Source organism: Mastomys coucha, unplaced genomic scaffold (genome assembly GCF_008632895.1).
Source record: "Mastomys coucha isolate ucsf_1 unplaced genomic scaffold, UCSF_Mcou_1 pScaffold15, whole genome shotgun sequence".
NCBI lineage: Eukaryota > Metazoa > Chordata > Mammalia > Rodentia > Muridae > Mastomys > Mastomys coucha.
This window is the reverse complement of record NW_022196897.1, coordinates 154,848,797-154,864,082: the sequence shown is the minus strand read 5'-3', so window position 1 is coordinate 154,864,082 and position 15,286 is coordinate 154,848,797. Positions and strand designations below refer to the sequence as shown.

At 46.7% G+C, this 15,286-nt stretch overlaps 1 non-coding gene across 1 annotated transcript; it reads left to right on the top strand.

Moving 5' to 3' along the window:
* Positions 1–583: 583 nt before the first annotated feature.
* LOC116092679 lies at positions 584–695 on the top strand. Its single transcript, XR_004119412.1, has one exon. It is a non-coding gene; the product is annotated as a U6 spliceosomal RNA (small nuclear RNA).
* Positions 696–15,286: the final 14,591 nt, after the last annotated feature.

The following is a 15,286-nucleotide window of genomic DNA, read 5'->3' as shown; positions in this document are numbered from 1 at the left end:
TAGGGATCTGGAGTCCTCTGGATCCTCAGGCACCTGCCTTCACATGTATATGAGTGTGCACACACATACAATCCACCCCTAGACACCTGCACTCACATGTGCACACATACACAGTACACCTGTAAGCACCTATATAAAATTTTTTTTGGCAAGGTCTCTTCACATAGCTCTAACTATCCCAAAACTTACTAAGTGGAACAGGCTGGCCTCAAACTCACAGAGATCCTCCTGCCTTTGCTTCCTAAGTGCTGGGGTTAAAAGTGTGGACCATCATCCCAGACACACACACACATCTTTTTGAAAAAAATTAATCATAAGGCCAGGCATGGTAGTGTATCCCTTTAATCCCAGTATTCAAGAGGCAGAGGCAGGCAGATCTATGAAGTTGAGGCCAATCTGGTCTACAAAGTAGAGTTCCAGGAAAGCCAGGGCTACACAGAGAAACTGTCTCAAAAGACCAAAACAAACAAAGTCAACCAAACAAAACCTGCTTCCGTCTGACTCTCCTCTTCAGGATGTGAGGGGTTTAGCTTAGATAGCGCATGCTGCCTACTTAAAAACAAAACAAAACAAAACAACCCTGGTGCTTGCTTCGGCAGCACAGATACTGAAATCGCAATGATACAGAGAAGATTAGCATGGCCCTGTGCTTACACACAAATGACAGGCAAATTCCTGAAGTGTTCCATATTTAAAAATAAATAACTCTGGGGCAGGGATGAAGCTCTGTTGGTAGGATGCTCACAGGCATGCAGGAAGCCCTGGGTCTGACCAGCACCAAAGAGCCAGCATGGCACATACCTGTGATCCTAGCATGGCACACACCTGAGATGCCAGTACTTGAAGGTGAGAGATTAGGATTTGGGTCATCCTCAGCAACATAGTGAATTTAGGGCCAGCCTGGGTCATGTAAGACCCTGAAGGAAAAATAGAAATGAGTTAATTCTGAGAAGGGGGATGATGGAGCTTGATAGTAGAGTCCTTGCCTGGAGCAGAGGCCCTAACAATTGGGTGAATGACAGGTGAAGCGGCTACGGAGGTGCCTCAGCAGGTGAAGACCACTAAGGCTGATGACTTAATCCAACCCCTGGGGCCCACATAGTGTAAAAAGACTCTCTCAAACTGTCCTCCGATGTGGATACACGCGGTGGCACCCACGCACGCACACACCCATGCACACACATACAAAATGTCATTAAAACATTTTAAATAAATAAGACCCGTTCTCGTCATCGTCCTCTATCAGGGCTTCAGAATAACAAGTGGAGCCTTAAGAAGCATCTATGAGAACATCTTGGGGGGCGTTCTTAGAGAGGAGCCCTCCAGGAGGCTCCTTCTGGCCAGATTCCAGTCCTGCCCACTCCTCCCTACCCCGTCATTACGGGGGGGGGGGCGGGGGGGCAGGAAGAAGCCGCTGTATTTGTAAGTGCTGAAGCCGCTTCAGCGGCCCTACAAACATCTGAAGGAAAAGTAGTTTGTTAATTGCTGTCTAGACAGTTTATTGCAGCAATAAGATCAAAACACAGAATCCTGAAGTCTGTGGTATGAGCCATGCAGACTAAACAGTTGTTTTATTGCATTTGCAGAGGGCTTGATTTACGCTGTGCTGGGCAATAAAATTTCTTCAGGGTTTATCCAAAATCATTTTGCTCTTTTTACACCGCTCTGTGAGGATGCCACCTCCCCAGACTATTAAAATATGCTCTCTGCCTCATCTGCTGCCATTCTTATTGGTTGCCTTAGAGTCATTGAGGGAAGTGCAGTGCCGCGCGGGGCCCCAGTAGGGAGCAGGGGGCCTGGATAGGGGCATCTTTGTGGCCCAGCTGTCATATCTGGTCTATCAGGTGAGAAGCATTCGGACAGCTCCTGAGTCTGGCTTGGTGGAAAGGCTTTCTTTCACGGTGAGGGTTTTTCTACACGTGACAGCTGAAGCCGGGTGCTTGTGTTTTCTTTGTTTTGTCCCTACCCCAACCCAAGTTCGCTGTGTATCCAAGGCTACCCGCACCATCTGTGTATCCGAGGCTTACCTGGAACCTCCAATTCCTGCCTCTCCTTCATGGATGGGGGGGTCTCTCTGATGCCTCTGAAACCCTAATCCTGTGTGAAAAGAGAAAAGGAAGAACACATTTGCATCCTGTCACTTCATTCTCCAGTTCAAGGGTGCAGGGCCACCTTGTGCCAAGTGGGGACCAGCAGAGCCATGTGCTAAGAGGAGTTGGAGGCCAGGGCCAGGGGAATGGCTCAATGAGTAAAAGTGCTTGATGACCTGAGTTCAGTTCCCAGAACCCACACAGTGAAAGCAAAGAACTGATTCCTGCAGGTTGTCCTCTGACTGCAGAGAGGCCACAGCATGTACACACACACACACACACACACACACACACACACACACACACATCTTCACCATCATCACCACCATCACCACTATCACTATCATCACCATCATCAGCCAGAGGGGCCAGCTTCACCCACAGAGTGAGATACTGTAGGACTGGAGAGGGAACTCTCTTGGCAGAACATTTGCCTTTATGCATTTTTTTAAAAAAGTTTATATTATTCCTACATATGCACGTGTGTGCATGTGTGTGTGTGTGTGTGTGTGTGTGTGTGTGTGTGTGGCGGTGTCTCTGTGTCTGTATGAGTGTATGGCACATGTGTTGCTGGTGTCTGCAGAGATCAGAAGAGGGCATCAGATCCTCTAGAGCTGAAATATCAGGAGGCTCAGCCTGCTGACACAGATGCTGAGAACTGAATTTGGTTCTCTGGAAGAGCAGCAAGTACTCTTAACCGCTAAGCCATCTGTCTAGACCCTAGGATATAGGTTTTGTTGTTGGTGTTGCTTTGTTTTGTTTTGTTTTGTTGTTGTTTTTTGTTTGTTTTTTTGATTGTTTTGTTTTTCGAGACAGGGTTTCTCTGTGTAGCCCTGGCTGGCCTGGAACTCACTCTGTAGACCAGGCTGGCCTCGAACTCAGAAATCCACCTGCCTCTGCCTCCCAAGGGCTGGGATTAAAGGCGTGTGCCATCACTGGATACAGTTCTTATAAGCATGGTTTGCTCTCCAGCATTGGGGGGAAAGGGACCCCAAAAGTCAAATATTGAGAAATAATGAATTTTCCCACTCAGGGCCACTGTTATTTGGAGAAATTTCCCCCTTCGGCTTCCTTCTCTCCTCTCCTCCTTCTCTGCTGGGCATAAAGCTTAGGGCGAGGCCAGGTAGCAGTGGCATTCGCCTTTATCCCCAGCACTCAGGAGGCAAAGGTAGGCAGATCTCTGGGTTCACGGCCAGCCTGGTCTGCAGAGCGAGTTCCAGGGCAGCCCTCTGACACCGAGCCCAGCCCAGCTCTTGCTCCTCTGCACCCCCTGTATTAACACAATCCACGCTGACTGGGCAGTTGCAGCAGATTTCCACACCTCTAGAACTAAAAGCTGATGCTAAAAAACTGACAGGAAAGGCTGCAGGGATGGCTGTATGGGTAATGGGCTTCGGGTACAAGCCTGGGGGCTTGGGCTCAACTCTGGTACCCACAGAAAAGACTCAGACACACATGCCTGTAACCCAGCATTCAGGGGAGTCACACATGGAAGTTCTAGAGCCAAGATGACATCCTAAGACCATGTCTCAAAAAGTAGAATAAAACGCGTGGGATGTGCAACTTTTTGTGTCTGGCTTTCCTTAATTTCCAGAATGTTCACAAAGCTCAACCATAGTATACTGCCTATCAACACTCGATTCCCTCTGATAGGCAAATAACATTCTATATCACAAGTTGACCTCATGTGATCCATCCTTTTGACTACTCGGCATGAACGACACCAATCTCAGCAGTGTGTGTGTGTGTGTGTGTGTGTGAGTGTGTGTGTGAGAGTGTGTTTAGGGTTGTTTGTTTGTGAGATGCTCTTGCCACGTAGCTGAGGCTGGCTTAGAACTCACAGCAAGTCCTTTGTCACACCCTCCCGAGTACTTGGATTTCAGGTGTAAGCAGGACATACCTAGCTTCTAAGAACACGTTTTTGATCCTCTGGGGCACACGCAACTGTTAAGTCATATGCTCCATCGACTTTGGGGCTTTGGGGAAAGCTGGAAATTTTCTTCACAGTGGCTTCCTTTTTGTTCCTATCCGCTGTATATGTTCCTTCTTCCTCCGTATTCCCACCTGAGTTTTATAGTCCGTACTGTACTTCTCTTTGTTTGGTGTGTATGTGTGGGTGCATGCATGCGTGCATGTGTTTCAGTGTTGTGAACTGAACCCTTGTCTCTGTGCTTGGAGGGGAAGCACTCGACCACTGAGCTGCATGCCCGTTCGTCTCTCATAACAGCTGACCCAGAGGATGTGGGATCTGACCGACTTTGGTCTGACTCTGGCCATTTGTGAATTGTCTTTGAAAACAGACATGACTCAGGTCCACGGCTTACAGTTTGATGGAGTTGTTTGTCTTTTTCTTGTGAAGTTGTAAGGGTTTGTTCTTGGGGCTGGTGAGAGGGCTCAGTGGGTAAAGTTACCTGCTGCCAAGCCCGAGATGTTGAACTCAATCCCCAGGCTCCATACAACGGAAGGAGAAGACTGAGCCCCATTAACTGTCCTCCGACTTTTACATATGTGGCATGATTTGTGAGCACGCATGTGTGTGCATGCACACACACAAACACATATACAAACATATATACACACATACATGTATACACACATATATACATATCACATACATATACACACATACACACACACAAACACACACATATATAAATGCAAACATACACACATAGATAATACACACATAGACACGCTATCTACTAATCATACACACATATATACACACACACACACATGTGCACACACACACACACATATATAAATCTATCCCCAGCACCCAAGAGGTAGAGACAGGTAGATTTCTGAGTTCAAGGCCACCTGGTCTACAGAGTGAGTTCTAGGACAGTCAGGACTATGCAGAAAAACCCTGTCTTGAAAAACCAAAAAAAAAAAAAAAAAAAAGGCTTATTTATTTATTTATTTATTTGTTTTGTTTTGTTTTGTTTTTCAAGACAGGGTTTATCTATGTAGCTTTGGCTGTCCTGGACCTCACTCTGTAGACCAGGCTGGCCTCGACTCAGGAATCCTCCTGTCTCTGCCTCCCAAGTGCTGGGATTAAAGGCATGTGTCACCACTGTCCAGCCTGGCTTATTTATTTTTGTTGAGCTGGGAATTGAACTCAGGGCCTTGTGCTTGCTAGGCAGGTGATCAGCCTCAAGCTTTACCCACAGTCAGTTTTGTTTGTTTGTTTGCTTTTTTGAAATGGGATCCTGCTAAGTTATTTAGGCAGGTTCTGAACTTGTGATCCTCCTGTCTTAGCTCCCGAGAGGCTGAATGGCAGCAGGCCTTTGTCGCCAGGCCTGCCTCTTTATATAGTCTATATACTAGACTCCTATCAAATATTAGACTTGGAGACATTTCCTCCCAGCCAGGTTAGGTGGTACAGGCCTTTAATCACAGACATCACTTGGAAGACAGAGGCTGGTAGATCTCTGTGAGTTCAAGGCCCTTTTCCCATAAGTTGCTTTTGTGGGTTGTTTTATCTTAACACCGAGAGTAAAAACCAATACAATTAGCTATCGGGGAATACAAACACAGATGACAACCACATAGATGCACACTACCCACATGCCCCCTAAAAAGATAAATAGCAAATGAAAGCCAGAAACAAGTGAGCCAGGTCCACCTCAAAGCCAAGCAGGCTTTCCCTAACCTTTGGTGGCTATTTTATAGGTTGCCAGGATATGCCTGATTTAAGAGACAAAGAGCTTTGCAAGAGTGCAAATAAATACAGAAGCCGCAAATGACCCCTCAAGGGCAGTGGCATGCAAACCGGTGGTGTGACAGCTTTTTTTCATGGCTTTGTTGATTTTTTTTTACAGTGCTGGTGTAGAGAACCCAGAGCTTCACATTCTCTGGGTGAGGGCCTTACCACCCATCTCAGTGCCTTCCTCTTGTTACTTTGTATTTTGAAATAAGGTCTAATTACATTGCCCAGGCTGCCCTTGGATGTGCTCTATAGCCCAGGCTAACCTCCTCTCCTTAGCCTTGGGGTGTTTGTTTGTTTGTTTGTTTAAAGATTTTTAAAATGTAATTTTTATATATATGACTAGTACACTATAGCTATATTTTTAGACACACCAGAAGAGGCTATCAGATCCCATTACAGATGGCTGTGAGCCACCATGTGGTTGCTGGGAATTGAATTCAGGATTTCTGGAAGGGCAGTCAATGCTCTTAACCACTGAACCATCTCTCTCCAGCCAGGCCTTGGGCTTTATTTATGTTGTGGCATGGAATGGAATTTGTTCCCTTTCTCTTTCCTTCTTTCCTTTAAAAAAAAAAAAATTGTGTGTGTGTGTGTGTGTGTGAGAGAGAGAGAGAGAGAGAGGGTGAGAGAGAGAGAGGGTGAGAGAGAGAGAGAGTGTGTGTGTGAGAGAGAGAGAGATGCTCGTATGGCTGATGCAGAATTTCCTGAGTGGAGTCACAGACAGTCGTGAGCAGCTAGCTGTGGGTGCTAGGAACCTAACTGGAGTCTTGCACCTGAGCACCAAGTGTTCTCAACTGCTGAGCCGTCTCTCCAGTCTCTACCTCTCTCCCCCTACCCGCTTTATCTTAAGATTTGTTTGAGGGCTTGTAGAGATGGCTTAGTGGCTAAGTTAGTTCACCATTGCTCTTGTAGAGGACCTTGGTTCAATTCCCAGCATCCACACGGCAGCTCACAACCATCTGCAGTTCTGGTTCCAGGGGATCGCATGCCTTCTTCTGACCTCCTCCTCCATTGGGGTCACACATGGAAGCAAAACATTTCATACCCTTAAAATAATCTAAAGAAAAAAATTTAAATGGATTTTTAAAAAATCATGATTTATGTGTCTGTGTGAATACATACCACATGTACTCTGGTGCTCACATAATCCAGAAGAGGGCATCTGATCCCCTGAGGCTGCCCACATAACCACTGAACCATCATTCCAGCCCCTCCTTCCCTTCCTCCATCCCTTCCATCTGTCCTGAATGTAACCTAATTTTTAAGACCACTGAGTCTGTCTGTCTGTGGTGTGCTTGAGTTTGTGCTCCCAGGACACCAGGGCCCTTGAGCGCTGTTGCTCCCTGGAGAGAAACCTCGGCTGACCCCAGGTGGTCTCTCCAGGTGGAAACTCCAAGGGGAGACCCCAGATTGAGAGACCCAAGGGGAGACCCCTGGTTCCACAGACCCAGGTGTAAAGGGAAACAATGGGAAGAGCACAGGGACAGAGCCGTCCTATCTGCCTGGGTGCTAACTCCCAAGAGAGCTGGCTCCTTCTCGCAGATGTTTATTCCAACTGTCCTTCCTGGGGGGTCCTTGATGGCCTTTGGAGCCTCCAGAACCAAGCAGCCACTGTATGCTAAGTTAGAGGCAGCTGATCCCAGCACAAAGGCCCTTTGTTTGAGCCTCTCGGTATAAGCTGAGGCTTGGTGAATTGTGGTCCCTGGGAGCCGGGCTATTTACCTAAGTAACCTTGGATTTTCCTTCTCATTGTTTTAGGTGGAATTTCAACTTCAGGAAAGTGGGAGAAAGACAGAGACGAGCCAGGGACCTCAGCCCTCCTTATTAAGAATTTGTCTTAAATGATTAAGGATTTTTGTTTGTTTTTGTTGTTTGTAACTGGACTAGCTACAAAGCCCCAGCTCTCTCCCAGCCTTGGAGCTGCCGGGAGATGTTCTAGACTGGATCTGTGTCTCTCCATCTCCCCTTTTCTCTGCTCACTTTCCTTGTTTGTTTTTATTTCAGTCAGGTGTGGCACTGCACACCCTAGATCCCAGCACTCAGGAGGCAGAGGCAAATGGATTGCCATGAATTTGAGGCAGCCTGGTCTATGAATCGAGTTCCATTCCAATACAGTGAGACCCTGTCTCAAAGGAAGAAAATTAGGTTTGTCTGTTTGTTTGTTTTCAAGACAGGGTTTCTCTGTGTAGCCCTGACTGTCCTGGAACTCACTCTGTAGACCAGGCTGGCCTCGAACTCATAAATCCACCTCCCTCTGCCTCCCAAGTGCTGGGATTAAAGGTGTACGCCACCACTGCCTGGCTAGGAAGAAAATGAGGTATACATGAAGAATTAGATTAATTTTTAAAAAATGCTGATATTTGGAGGAGGTAGAGATCTGTGACTGGGTTTACTAACAAGAGATATGGAGTTAGAACCAAACTAACTAACTAAATAAATAAACGAAAAGACAGTTAACCTTGGGCACTCTCCTTGTTCAGAACTGAGCAATGGGTCCCCTGTCCACCACCTTGACAACCAGATGCTCCATGGCCAGACTGAGCCCTTATAGGGTGAGACAGTAAAGAGATGGGTGAAGGCTGAGCCCCCAGAGAACATAAATGTGGGGTGGGATGTGCTCCTGGGTTCCAGAATATTTCTTTTGTTTTGTTTGGTTTGGTTTGGTTGTTTTCTGAGACAAGGTTTTTCCGTGTAGCGCCGCCTGTCTTAGAACTCACTCTGTATATCAGGCTTGGCCTCGAACTCAGAGATCCACCTGCCTCTGGTCTCTACCCCGACCCCCAGTACTGGGATTGAAGACATATGCCCGGCTATGATTTTTAAGAGATTTTTAAAGCCGGGCAGTGGTGGCACACGCCTTTAATCCCAGCACTAGGGAGGCAGAGGCAGGTGGATTTATGAGTTCGAGACCAGCCTGGTCTACAGAGTGAGTTCCAGGACAGCCAGGGCTACATAGAGAAACCCTGTCTCGAAAAACCAAAAAAAGAAAAAGAAAGAGAGAGAGATTTTAAGTATTTTAAGATATACTAAATACTAATGCCTTCTGATTTCTAGGTTTGTTTGGTTTTTGCATCAGGTTGTTTTCTTGGGGCCCAGAATACAACCAGGGTCATAAGCACAGGAATTAGTAGCCTGACTGACTCCAGAGCCACCTCCCTCCTCCAGCCAAACCATTATTTTTTAAATTACCTAAGATTTAAATTCAAGCTAACCAGGTAATACATTAACAGCTTTCCCTTGTAAACTAAATCAGTTAATCCAGAAATGTATCTGGTAAAACATGGCCTCCCTCTTTGAATCCCTGACCCAAGGTTTCCCTAACTGCAGTCCTGTGCATCCACAATCCTTCTCAAGGTAGCTAGGCAAAACACTTGAATGTCAGACAGACTTTTCTTGTGTATATTAATTAATTAGTTTACGTGAATGGGTGTTTTGCCAGCATGTATGTGTGCAATACACAGGCTACAAGAGGGCCCTGGATCTCCTCATAAGTAAGAGGTACAAATGGCAGTGAGCCATCATGTGAGTGCTGGGGATTGAACCCTGCTCCTCTGGAAGAGCAGCCAGTGCTCTTAACTGCTCAGCCATCTCTCCTCCCACAAGATTTAGTTTCATTTTTAAGTGTGCATGTCTGTGTGTCTGTGTGTGTGTTATATCTGTGTGTGAAGGGGGAGGGGCATGTGCAAACATGGGTTCTAGTGCCTTCAAAGGCCAGTTGCATAGATGCATAACTGGATGGAAGAATGACCAATGACAGACAGATAATAGGTAGATAAATAGACAGGTGGAAAGATATAATCTCTTTGTCTATGCATACACACAGAGCTTAGTATGTGGAAATATAAACTTACCATAGCTTTTGTCAACTTAAATGTGCTGTGTTGGGTCTCCTCTGTGATTTCCTTTTACTCAATATGTCTTGAGTAGGTCCTGAGAGTCTCCATTTATTTATTTATTTGGCTTGTTTGATTTGTATGCCACTCAGGAGGTTGAGACAGGAGGATCCCGAGTTCAGAGCCTGCCCGAATAGCTTAGCAGCATCCCCTTTCAAAACAAAAACACAAAACCAAAATTGACTGTGGGTGAAGCTGTGACGGATCACCTGCCCTGAGTTCAGTTTTCAGTTCAACAAAAATAAACAGAGCTTTATTTTATTTAGTTAATTAGTTAGCTATTTTTGAGATATAAGATCTCTCTGGCTGGGTAGTGGTGGTGCACGCCTTTAATCCCCTTTAATCACCCTGTCTCGAAAAACCAAAGTAAATAAATAAATAAATAAATAAATAAATAAATAGGCTGTCTGGTGGTAGGGGCATACACCTTTAATCTTAGGGGAAGTATAGACAGGCAGATCTCTGAGTTCAAGGGTAGCCAGTGTACAGAGTAAGTTCTAAGGCAGCCAGGGCTTCACAAGAGAGGGTTTCTCTGTGTAGCCCTGGCTGTTCTGGAACTCACTCTGTAGACCAGGCTGGCCTCGAACTCAGAAGTCCACCTGCCTCTGCCTCCCAAGTGCTGGGATTAAAGGCATGCACCACCACTTCCCGGCCCATTTATTATTTTTAAATTACATCTATCTTCTATCTATCTATCTATCTATCTATCTATCTATCTATCTATCTATCTAACTATCTGTGCTTCATTGTGTGTGTGCACATGTGGGCATGCCATAGCACTTGTGTATAGGTTGAGGGTTTGCAGGAATGAGTTCTGGGGCTCAAACTCATGACTTCCGGCTTCTATGGCAATCCTTTTATGCACTCTTACCCACTGAGTCGTCTCGCCAGCTCTGTAGACCAGGTTGGCCTTGAACTTATTTCATGTACGTGGGTATACTGTCGCTGTCTTCAGACACACCAGAAGAGGGCATCAGATCCCATTACAGATGGTTGTGAGCCACCATGTGGTTGCTGGGAACTGAACTCAGGACCTCTGGAAGAGCAGTCAGTGATCTTACCCACTGAGCCATCTCTCCTGGGTTTGTTTGCTTTTTTTGAGACTAGGTTCTCCGGTAGGTCTAGCTGGCTTCAAACTTACTAAGTAGCTAAGGATGACCTTGAACTCCTGACCCTCTGCTGTCAGCTCCCAAGTGCTAGGATTGCAGATGTGTGCCACTGTGCCCACCTTGTGCCCACCTTCAGTATCTATGAAATGTTAATGTGACATTAACTTTAAAACACTTTTAATTTTGATCTTACCAAAAAATTTCAATAATCTACTTATACTATAATGAAATTCTGAGAGCTAGAGAGACAGCTCAGTAAAGTGGTCATTTCAGAAGTCTGGCTACCTGTGCACAATCCCTCTCTTGCAGCGAGATAGGAGGCAGACACAGAAGAACTGCCCACACAGGGACCAGCTAGCCTGGAGTGCTGCTCCACGGCTGGATACAGGAGTGAGGAGAGAGATTCTGCCTCAGAGATGAAGAAGGTAAGAGCTAACTCCTGAAAGTTGTCTGATGGCCACTGTCTGCTGATGGCCACTATCTGTTGTGGCCACTGTCCACTGATGGCCACTATCTGTTGTGGCCACTGTCCGCTGATGGCCACTGTCCACTGATGGCCACTGTCCGCTGATGGCCACTGTCCGCTGATGGCCACTGTCCATTGATGGCCACTATCTGTTGTGGCCACTGTCCACTGATGGTCACTGTCTCTGATGGCCGCTGTCTGCTGATGGCCACTGTCTGCTGTGGCCACTGTCCGCTGATGGCCACTGTCCACTGATGGCCACTGTCTGCTGTGGCCACTGTCCGCTGATGGCCACTTTTTGCTGATGGCCACTGTCCGCTGATGGCCACTGTCCTCTGATGGCCACTCTTTGCTGATGGCCACTGTCCGCTGATGGCCACTGTCCACTGATGGCCACTCTTTGCTGGTGGCCACTTTTTGCTGATGGCCACTGTCCGCTGATGGCCACTGTCCTCTGATGGCCACTCTTTGCTGATGGCCACTGTCCGCTGAAGGCCACTGTCCACTGATAGCCACTGTCCGCTGATGGCCACTGTCCACTGATGGCCACTTTTTGCTGATGGCCACTGTCCGCTGATGGCCACTGTCCACTGATGGCCACTGTCCACTGATGGCCACTGTCTGCTGTGGCCACTGTCCGCTGATGGCCACTGTCTTCCACTTGTCCACTGCAGCACACACCTACACACATACACACCCTCTCTCTAGACAGATAACACACTAACCTTCACAAAGGAAACAAAACAACAACCGGAAATGGGAAGGATACGAAACAGTCTACCATTTTCCAGGAAAAAAATATGAAACACAAACTGTGTGCATTTGTGTATGTTTGTATATATTTAACATATATAGGACAACACTGGATATAGGTTTATGTGTATAGATACACATATCTGTACAGACACATCAGAACATAACATAAACAACAAAATATACTGAGAGTTGATTTGGAGGAGTCATTTCAAATACACCAGAAGCCAGGGCAGTGGCTGCAGATACCTTTAGTCCCACCTGGTCTACACTGTGCCGTCTACACGGTGCATTCCAGGACAACCAGAGCTATCCAGAGAAACCTTCTCTCAAAAAAACCAAAATAAATAAATAAATAAATGGACATAGAAGAATCAGTGTTTCAAGATAAAAAAAAAAAAATCAGGCTTAGAACTGGAGAAACAAATGGCTCAGAACTTCTGAGCGCTTGCTTCTCTTCTAGAGGACTCAAGTTTGGTTCTCAGGACCCACATCAGGTGGCTCACATCTGCCTGTCAGTCCAGCTCACTGCACACACGTGGTATGTACTCACACAGGTATATACATAGACATAAATAAATATAAAGCTTTTTAAAAATAACAATGAAACTTTAGGGGTTTGTGGCTCACATCTGGAATCCAGCACTTGGCAAGCTGAAGCCAGCAGGTTGCTATGAGTTCAAGGCCAGCCTGGGCTATATATAGCGTTCCAGCCTGGGCTACAGAAAGAGACCCTGTTTCTGAAAAACAAAACCAAATAGTAAACACACAGCAAAGGAGATAGCTGATTGGGCAGGAGGCCGGAAGCAAAGGAGAATATGTATAAGACGGGTTTGCATAAGGCTTATTGTAGACAGATCCGCAGGCATGGGAAATGGTTACCAAGCTGTACTCGCCTTCTGAGGAAGCCATAGCTTCCTTCAGCTGCATGTCCTTGTCCTGCTCTGTAAGACGGTAACAATATCATTTTCCCCAGCAGCAGGAGGAGGAATGATAAGACAACAGGATTTCTCTGTGTAGCCTGGCTGTCCTGGAACTCACTCTGTAGACCAGGCTGGCCTCAAACTCAGAAATCCGCCTGCCTCTGCCTCCCAAGTGCTGGGATTAAAGGCGTGCGCCACCACCGTCCAGCTTGACACGCTCTCTCTTAACTGTTAGTGCTGGTCTCTTTTGACTGCATATTTATTTATTTATTTATTTATTTATTTATTTATTTATTTATTTATTTTATATGTATGAGTGCTCTGTCTTCATGCACACCCGAAGAAGGCACCAGATCCCATTACAGATGGTTGTGAGCCACCGTGTGGTTGCTGGGACTTGAACTCAGGACCTCTAGAAGAGCAGCCAGTGCTCTTAACCAGGGAGCCATCTCTTCGGCCCATTAGCAGAATCTTTTATCACAGGAACACAGTGTCTGCTACCTGGACAAGTGTCCTCTGAGAGCATGGGGGTGGGGGGCATGGTTTTCACATCTCTCTGTACCCCAGGCAGGCCTTGAACTTGAAGATCCTGCTTCTGTCTCCTGAGCAGCTGCAATGACAGGTCCACCTTGCAAGTACCTCAACAGGAGTGGCTTCAGGGCTTCTACAGCAACACCCTCTTTGGAGATGGCTCAGCTGGGAAGGACCTGGCTTGAAAGCAGGAAGTTCTGAGTTTGGATTCCTAGCTCCCAAATGAAATCTGGGCAAGTCTGTAATTCCCACACTTAGTAAAAGGCAGGAGAATCCCAGGAGCATGCTAGCCTGCCAGCCTGCTGCTGAGGGCTGACAGGATAGCTCAGCAGTTAAGAGCACTTACTGCTCTTGCTTCTTAAGGAGGTTCAGTTCCCAAAATAAAATAAAAGGGCATAGAGGAAGACCCCTGATGTCCACTTCAGGCTTTTCCATGCACCCACACCCCACACAGGAATGCCTATATGAACACTGCCTCCAAAAAGGAATCGAGAGAGCTAAAGAGAGTGAGAGCAGGATTGCGAGAGAGGGAGAGAAGGAGAGAGAGAGCAGAATTGGGAGAGAGAGCAAGAGAGAGAGAGCGAGAGGGAGAGAGAGAAAGAGGAGAGAGAAAAGGAGAGAGAGAGGGAGAGAGCAGGATTGAGAGACAGGGAGAGAGAGCAAGAGAGAGAGAGAAGGAGAGAGAGAGCAAGAGAAAGAGAGAAGGAAAGAGAGAGAGCGAGAGAGAGAGCAAGAGAGTGAGAGAGAGAAGGAGAGAGAGGAGAGAGAGGAGAGAGAGAAGGAGAGAGAGAGGAGGAGAGAGGGAGAGAGAGACTCCGGGAGGCTGCCTCCAGTTCCCTGGCTTTGTCTCTGACTCTTTCTAAAAGGAATCAGAGCTGCAGGGTTTCTTTGCCCTGTGTAAGGCCAAGGCCCAGGGCAAACCTGGGCCATTCATTCTCCTCTTTGAGCCTGGTCATGTGTTTATACTATGCTGTTTAGTTTAGTGGGCATCCCAAGATTACCCCTAATACACATCCTCAGAAATGTTTATGGAAATTCTTTATAAGCACACGGCTTTATTTCCCTTGAGTAGCTGTAGATATAAAGCAGGGGCTTCGTTTAAACACCTCAAGGTGCCCCCAACCCCCACAGCGAACAGATCTGTTACCCTAGCCCACCCACAGATCCACAAGGAGACCCCAGGGGCCGGGATCTAGCTCAGTTGGTAGAGCTCAGTTGGTAGAGCGCTGTCCGGCACACACAAAAGTTCTGGGCTCCATCCACAGCACTGGAGTAAAAAATAAATTAAGGCTGAGGAGATGGCTCAGTGGTAAAGATGTTTGTCAACAAGCCTGAGCTTGATCCACCCAGGCCCCATGTTAGAATGAAGCAATTGCTCAATTGTCCTCTGGTCTACACATGCACCTCCATGTGCGCGCACCAGAACACTATAAATAAGTGAATGTAATAGGGGCTAGAACGATGGCTCAGTGGTTAAGAGTGCTGGATGCTCTTCCAAAGGATGTGGGTTTGATTCCCAGAACCCACATGGTGGCTCACAACTGTCTATAACACCAATATCGGGGAGCTGAGGCCCCCTCTTTTGGCCTCTGAGGGCACCAGGCATCAAGGGATACACAGGCACACATGTAGGTAGAATACTTACATACATAAAAAATGCTTTTAAAACTAATACAATAAAAATTTACTTATAAATAAATAAGTAAATAAAAGTGGACATGGGCCAGGCAGTGGTTGCATGTGCCTTTAATTCCAGCACTTGGGAGGCAGAGGCAGGCAGATTTCTGAGTTCGAGGCCAGCCTGGTCTA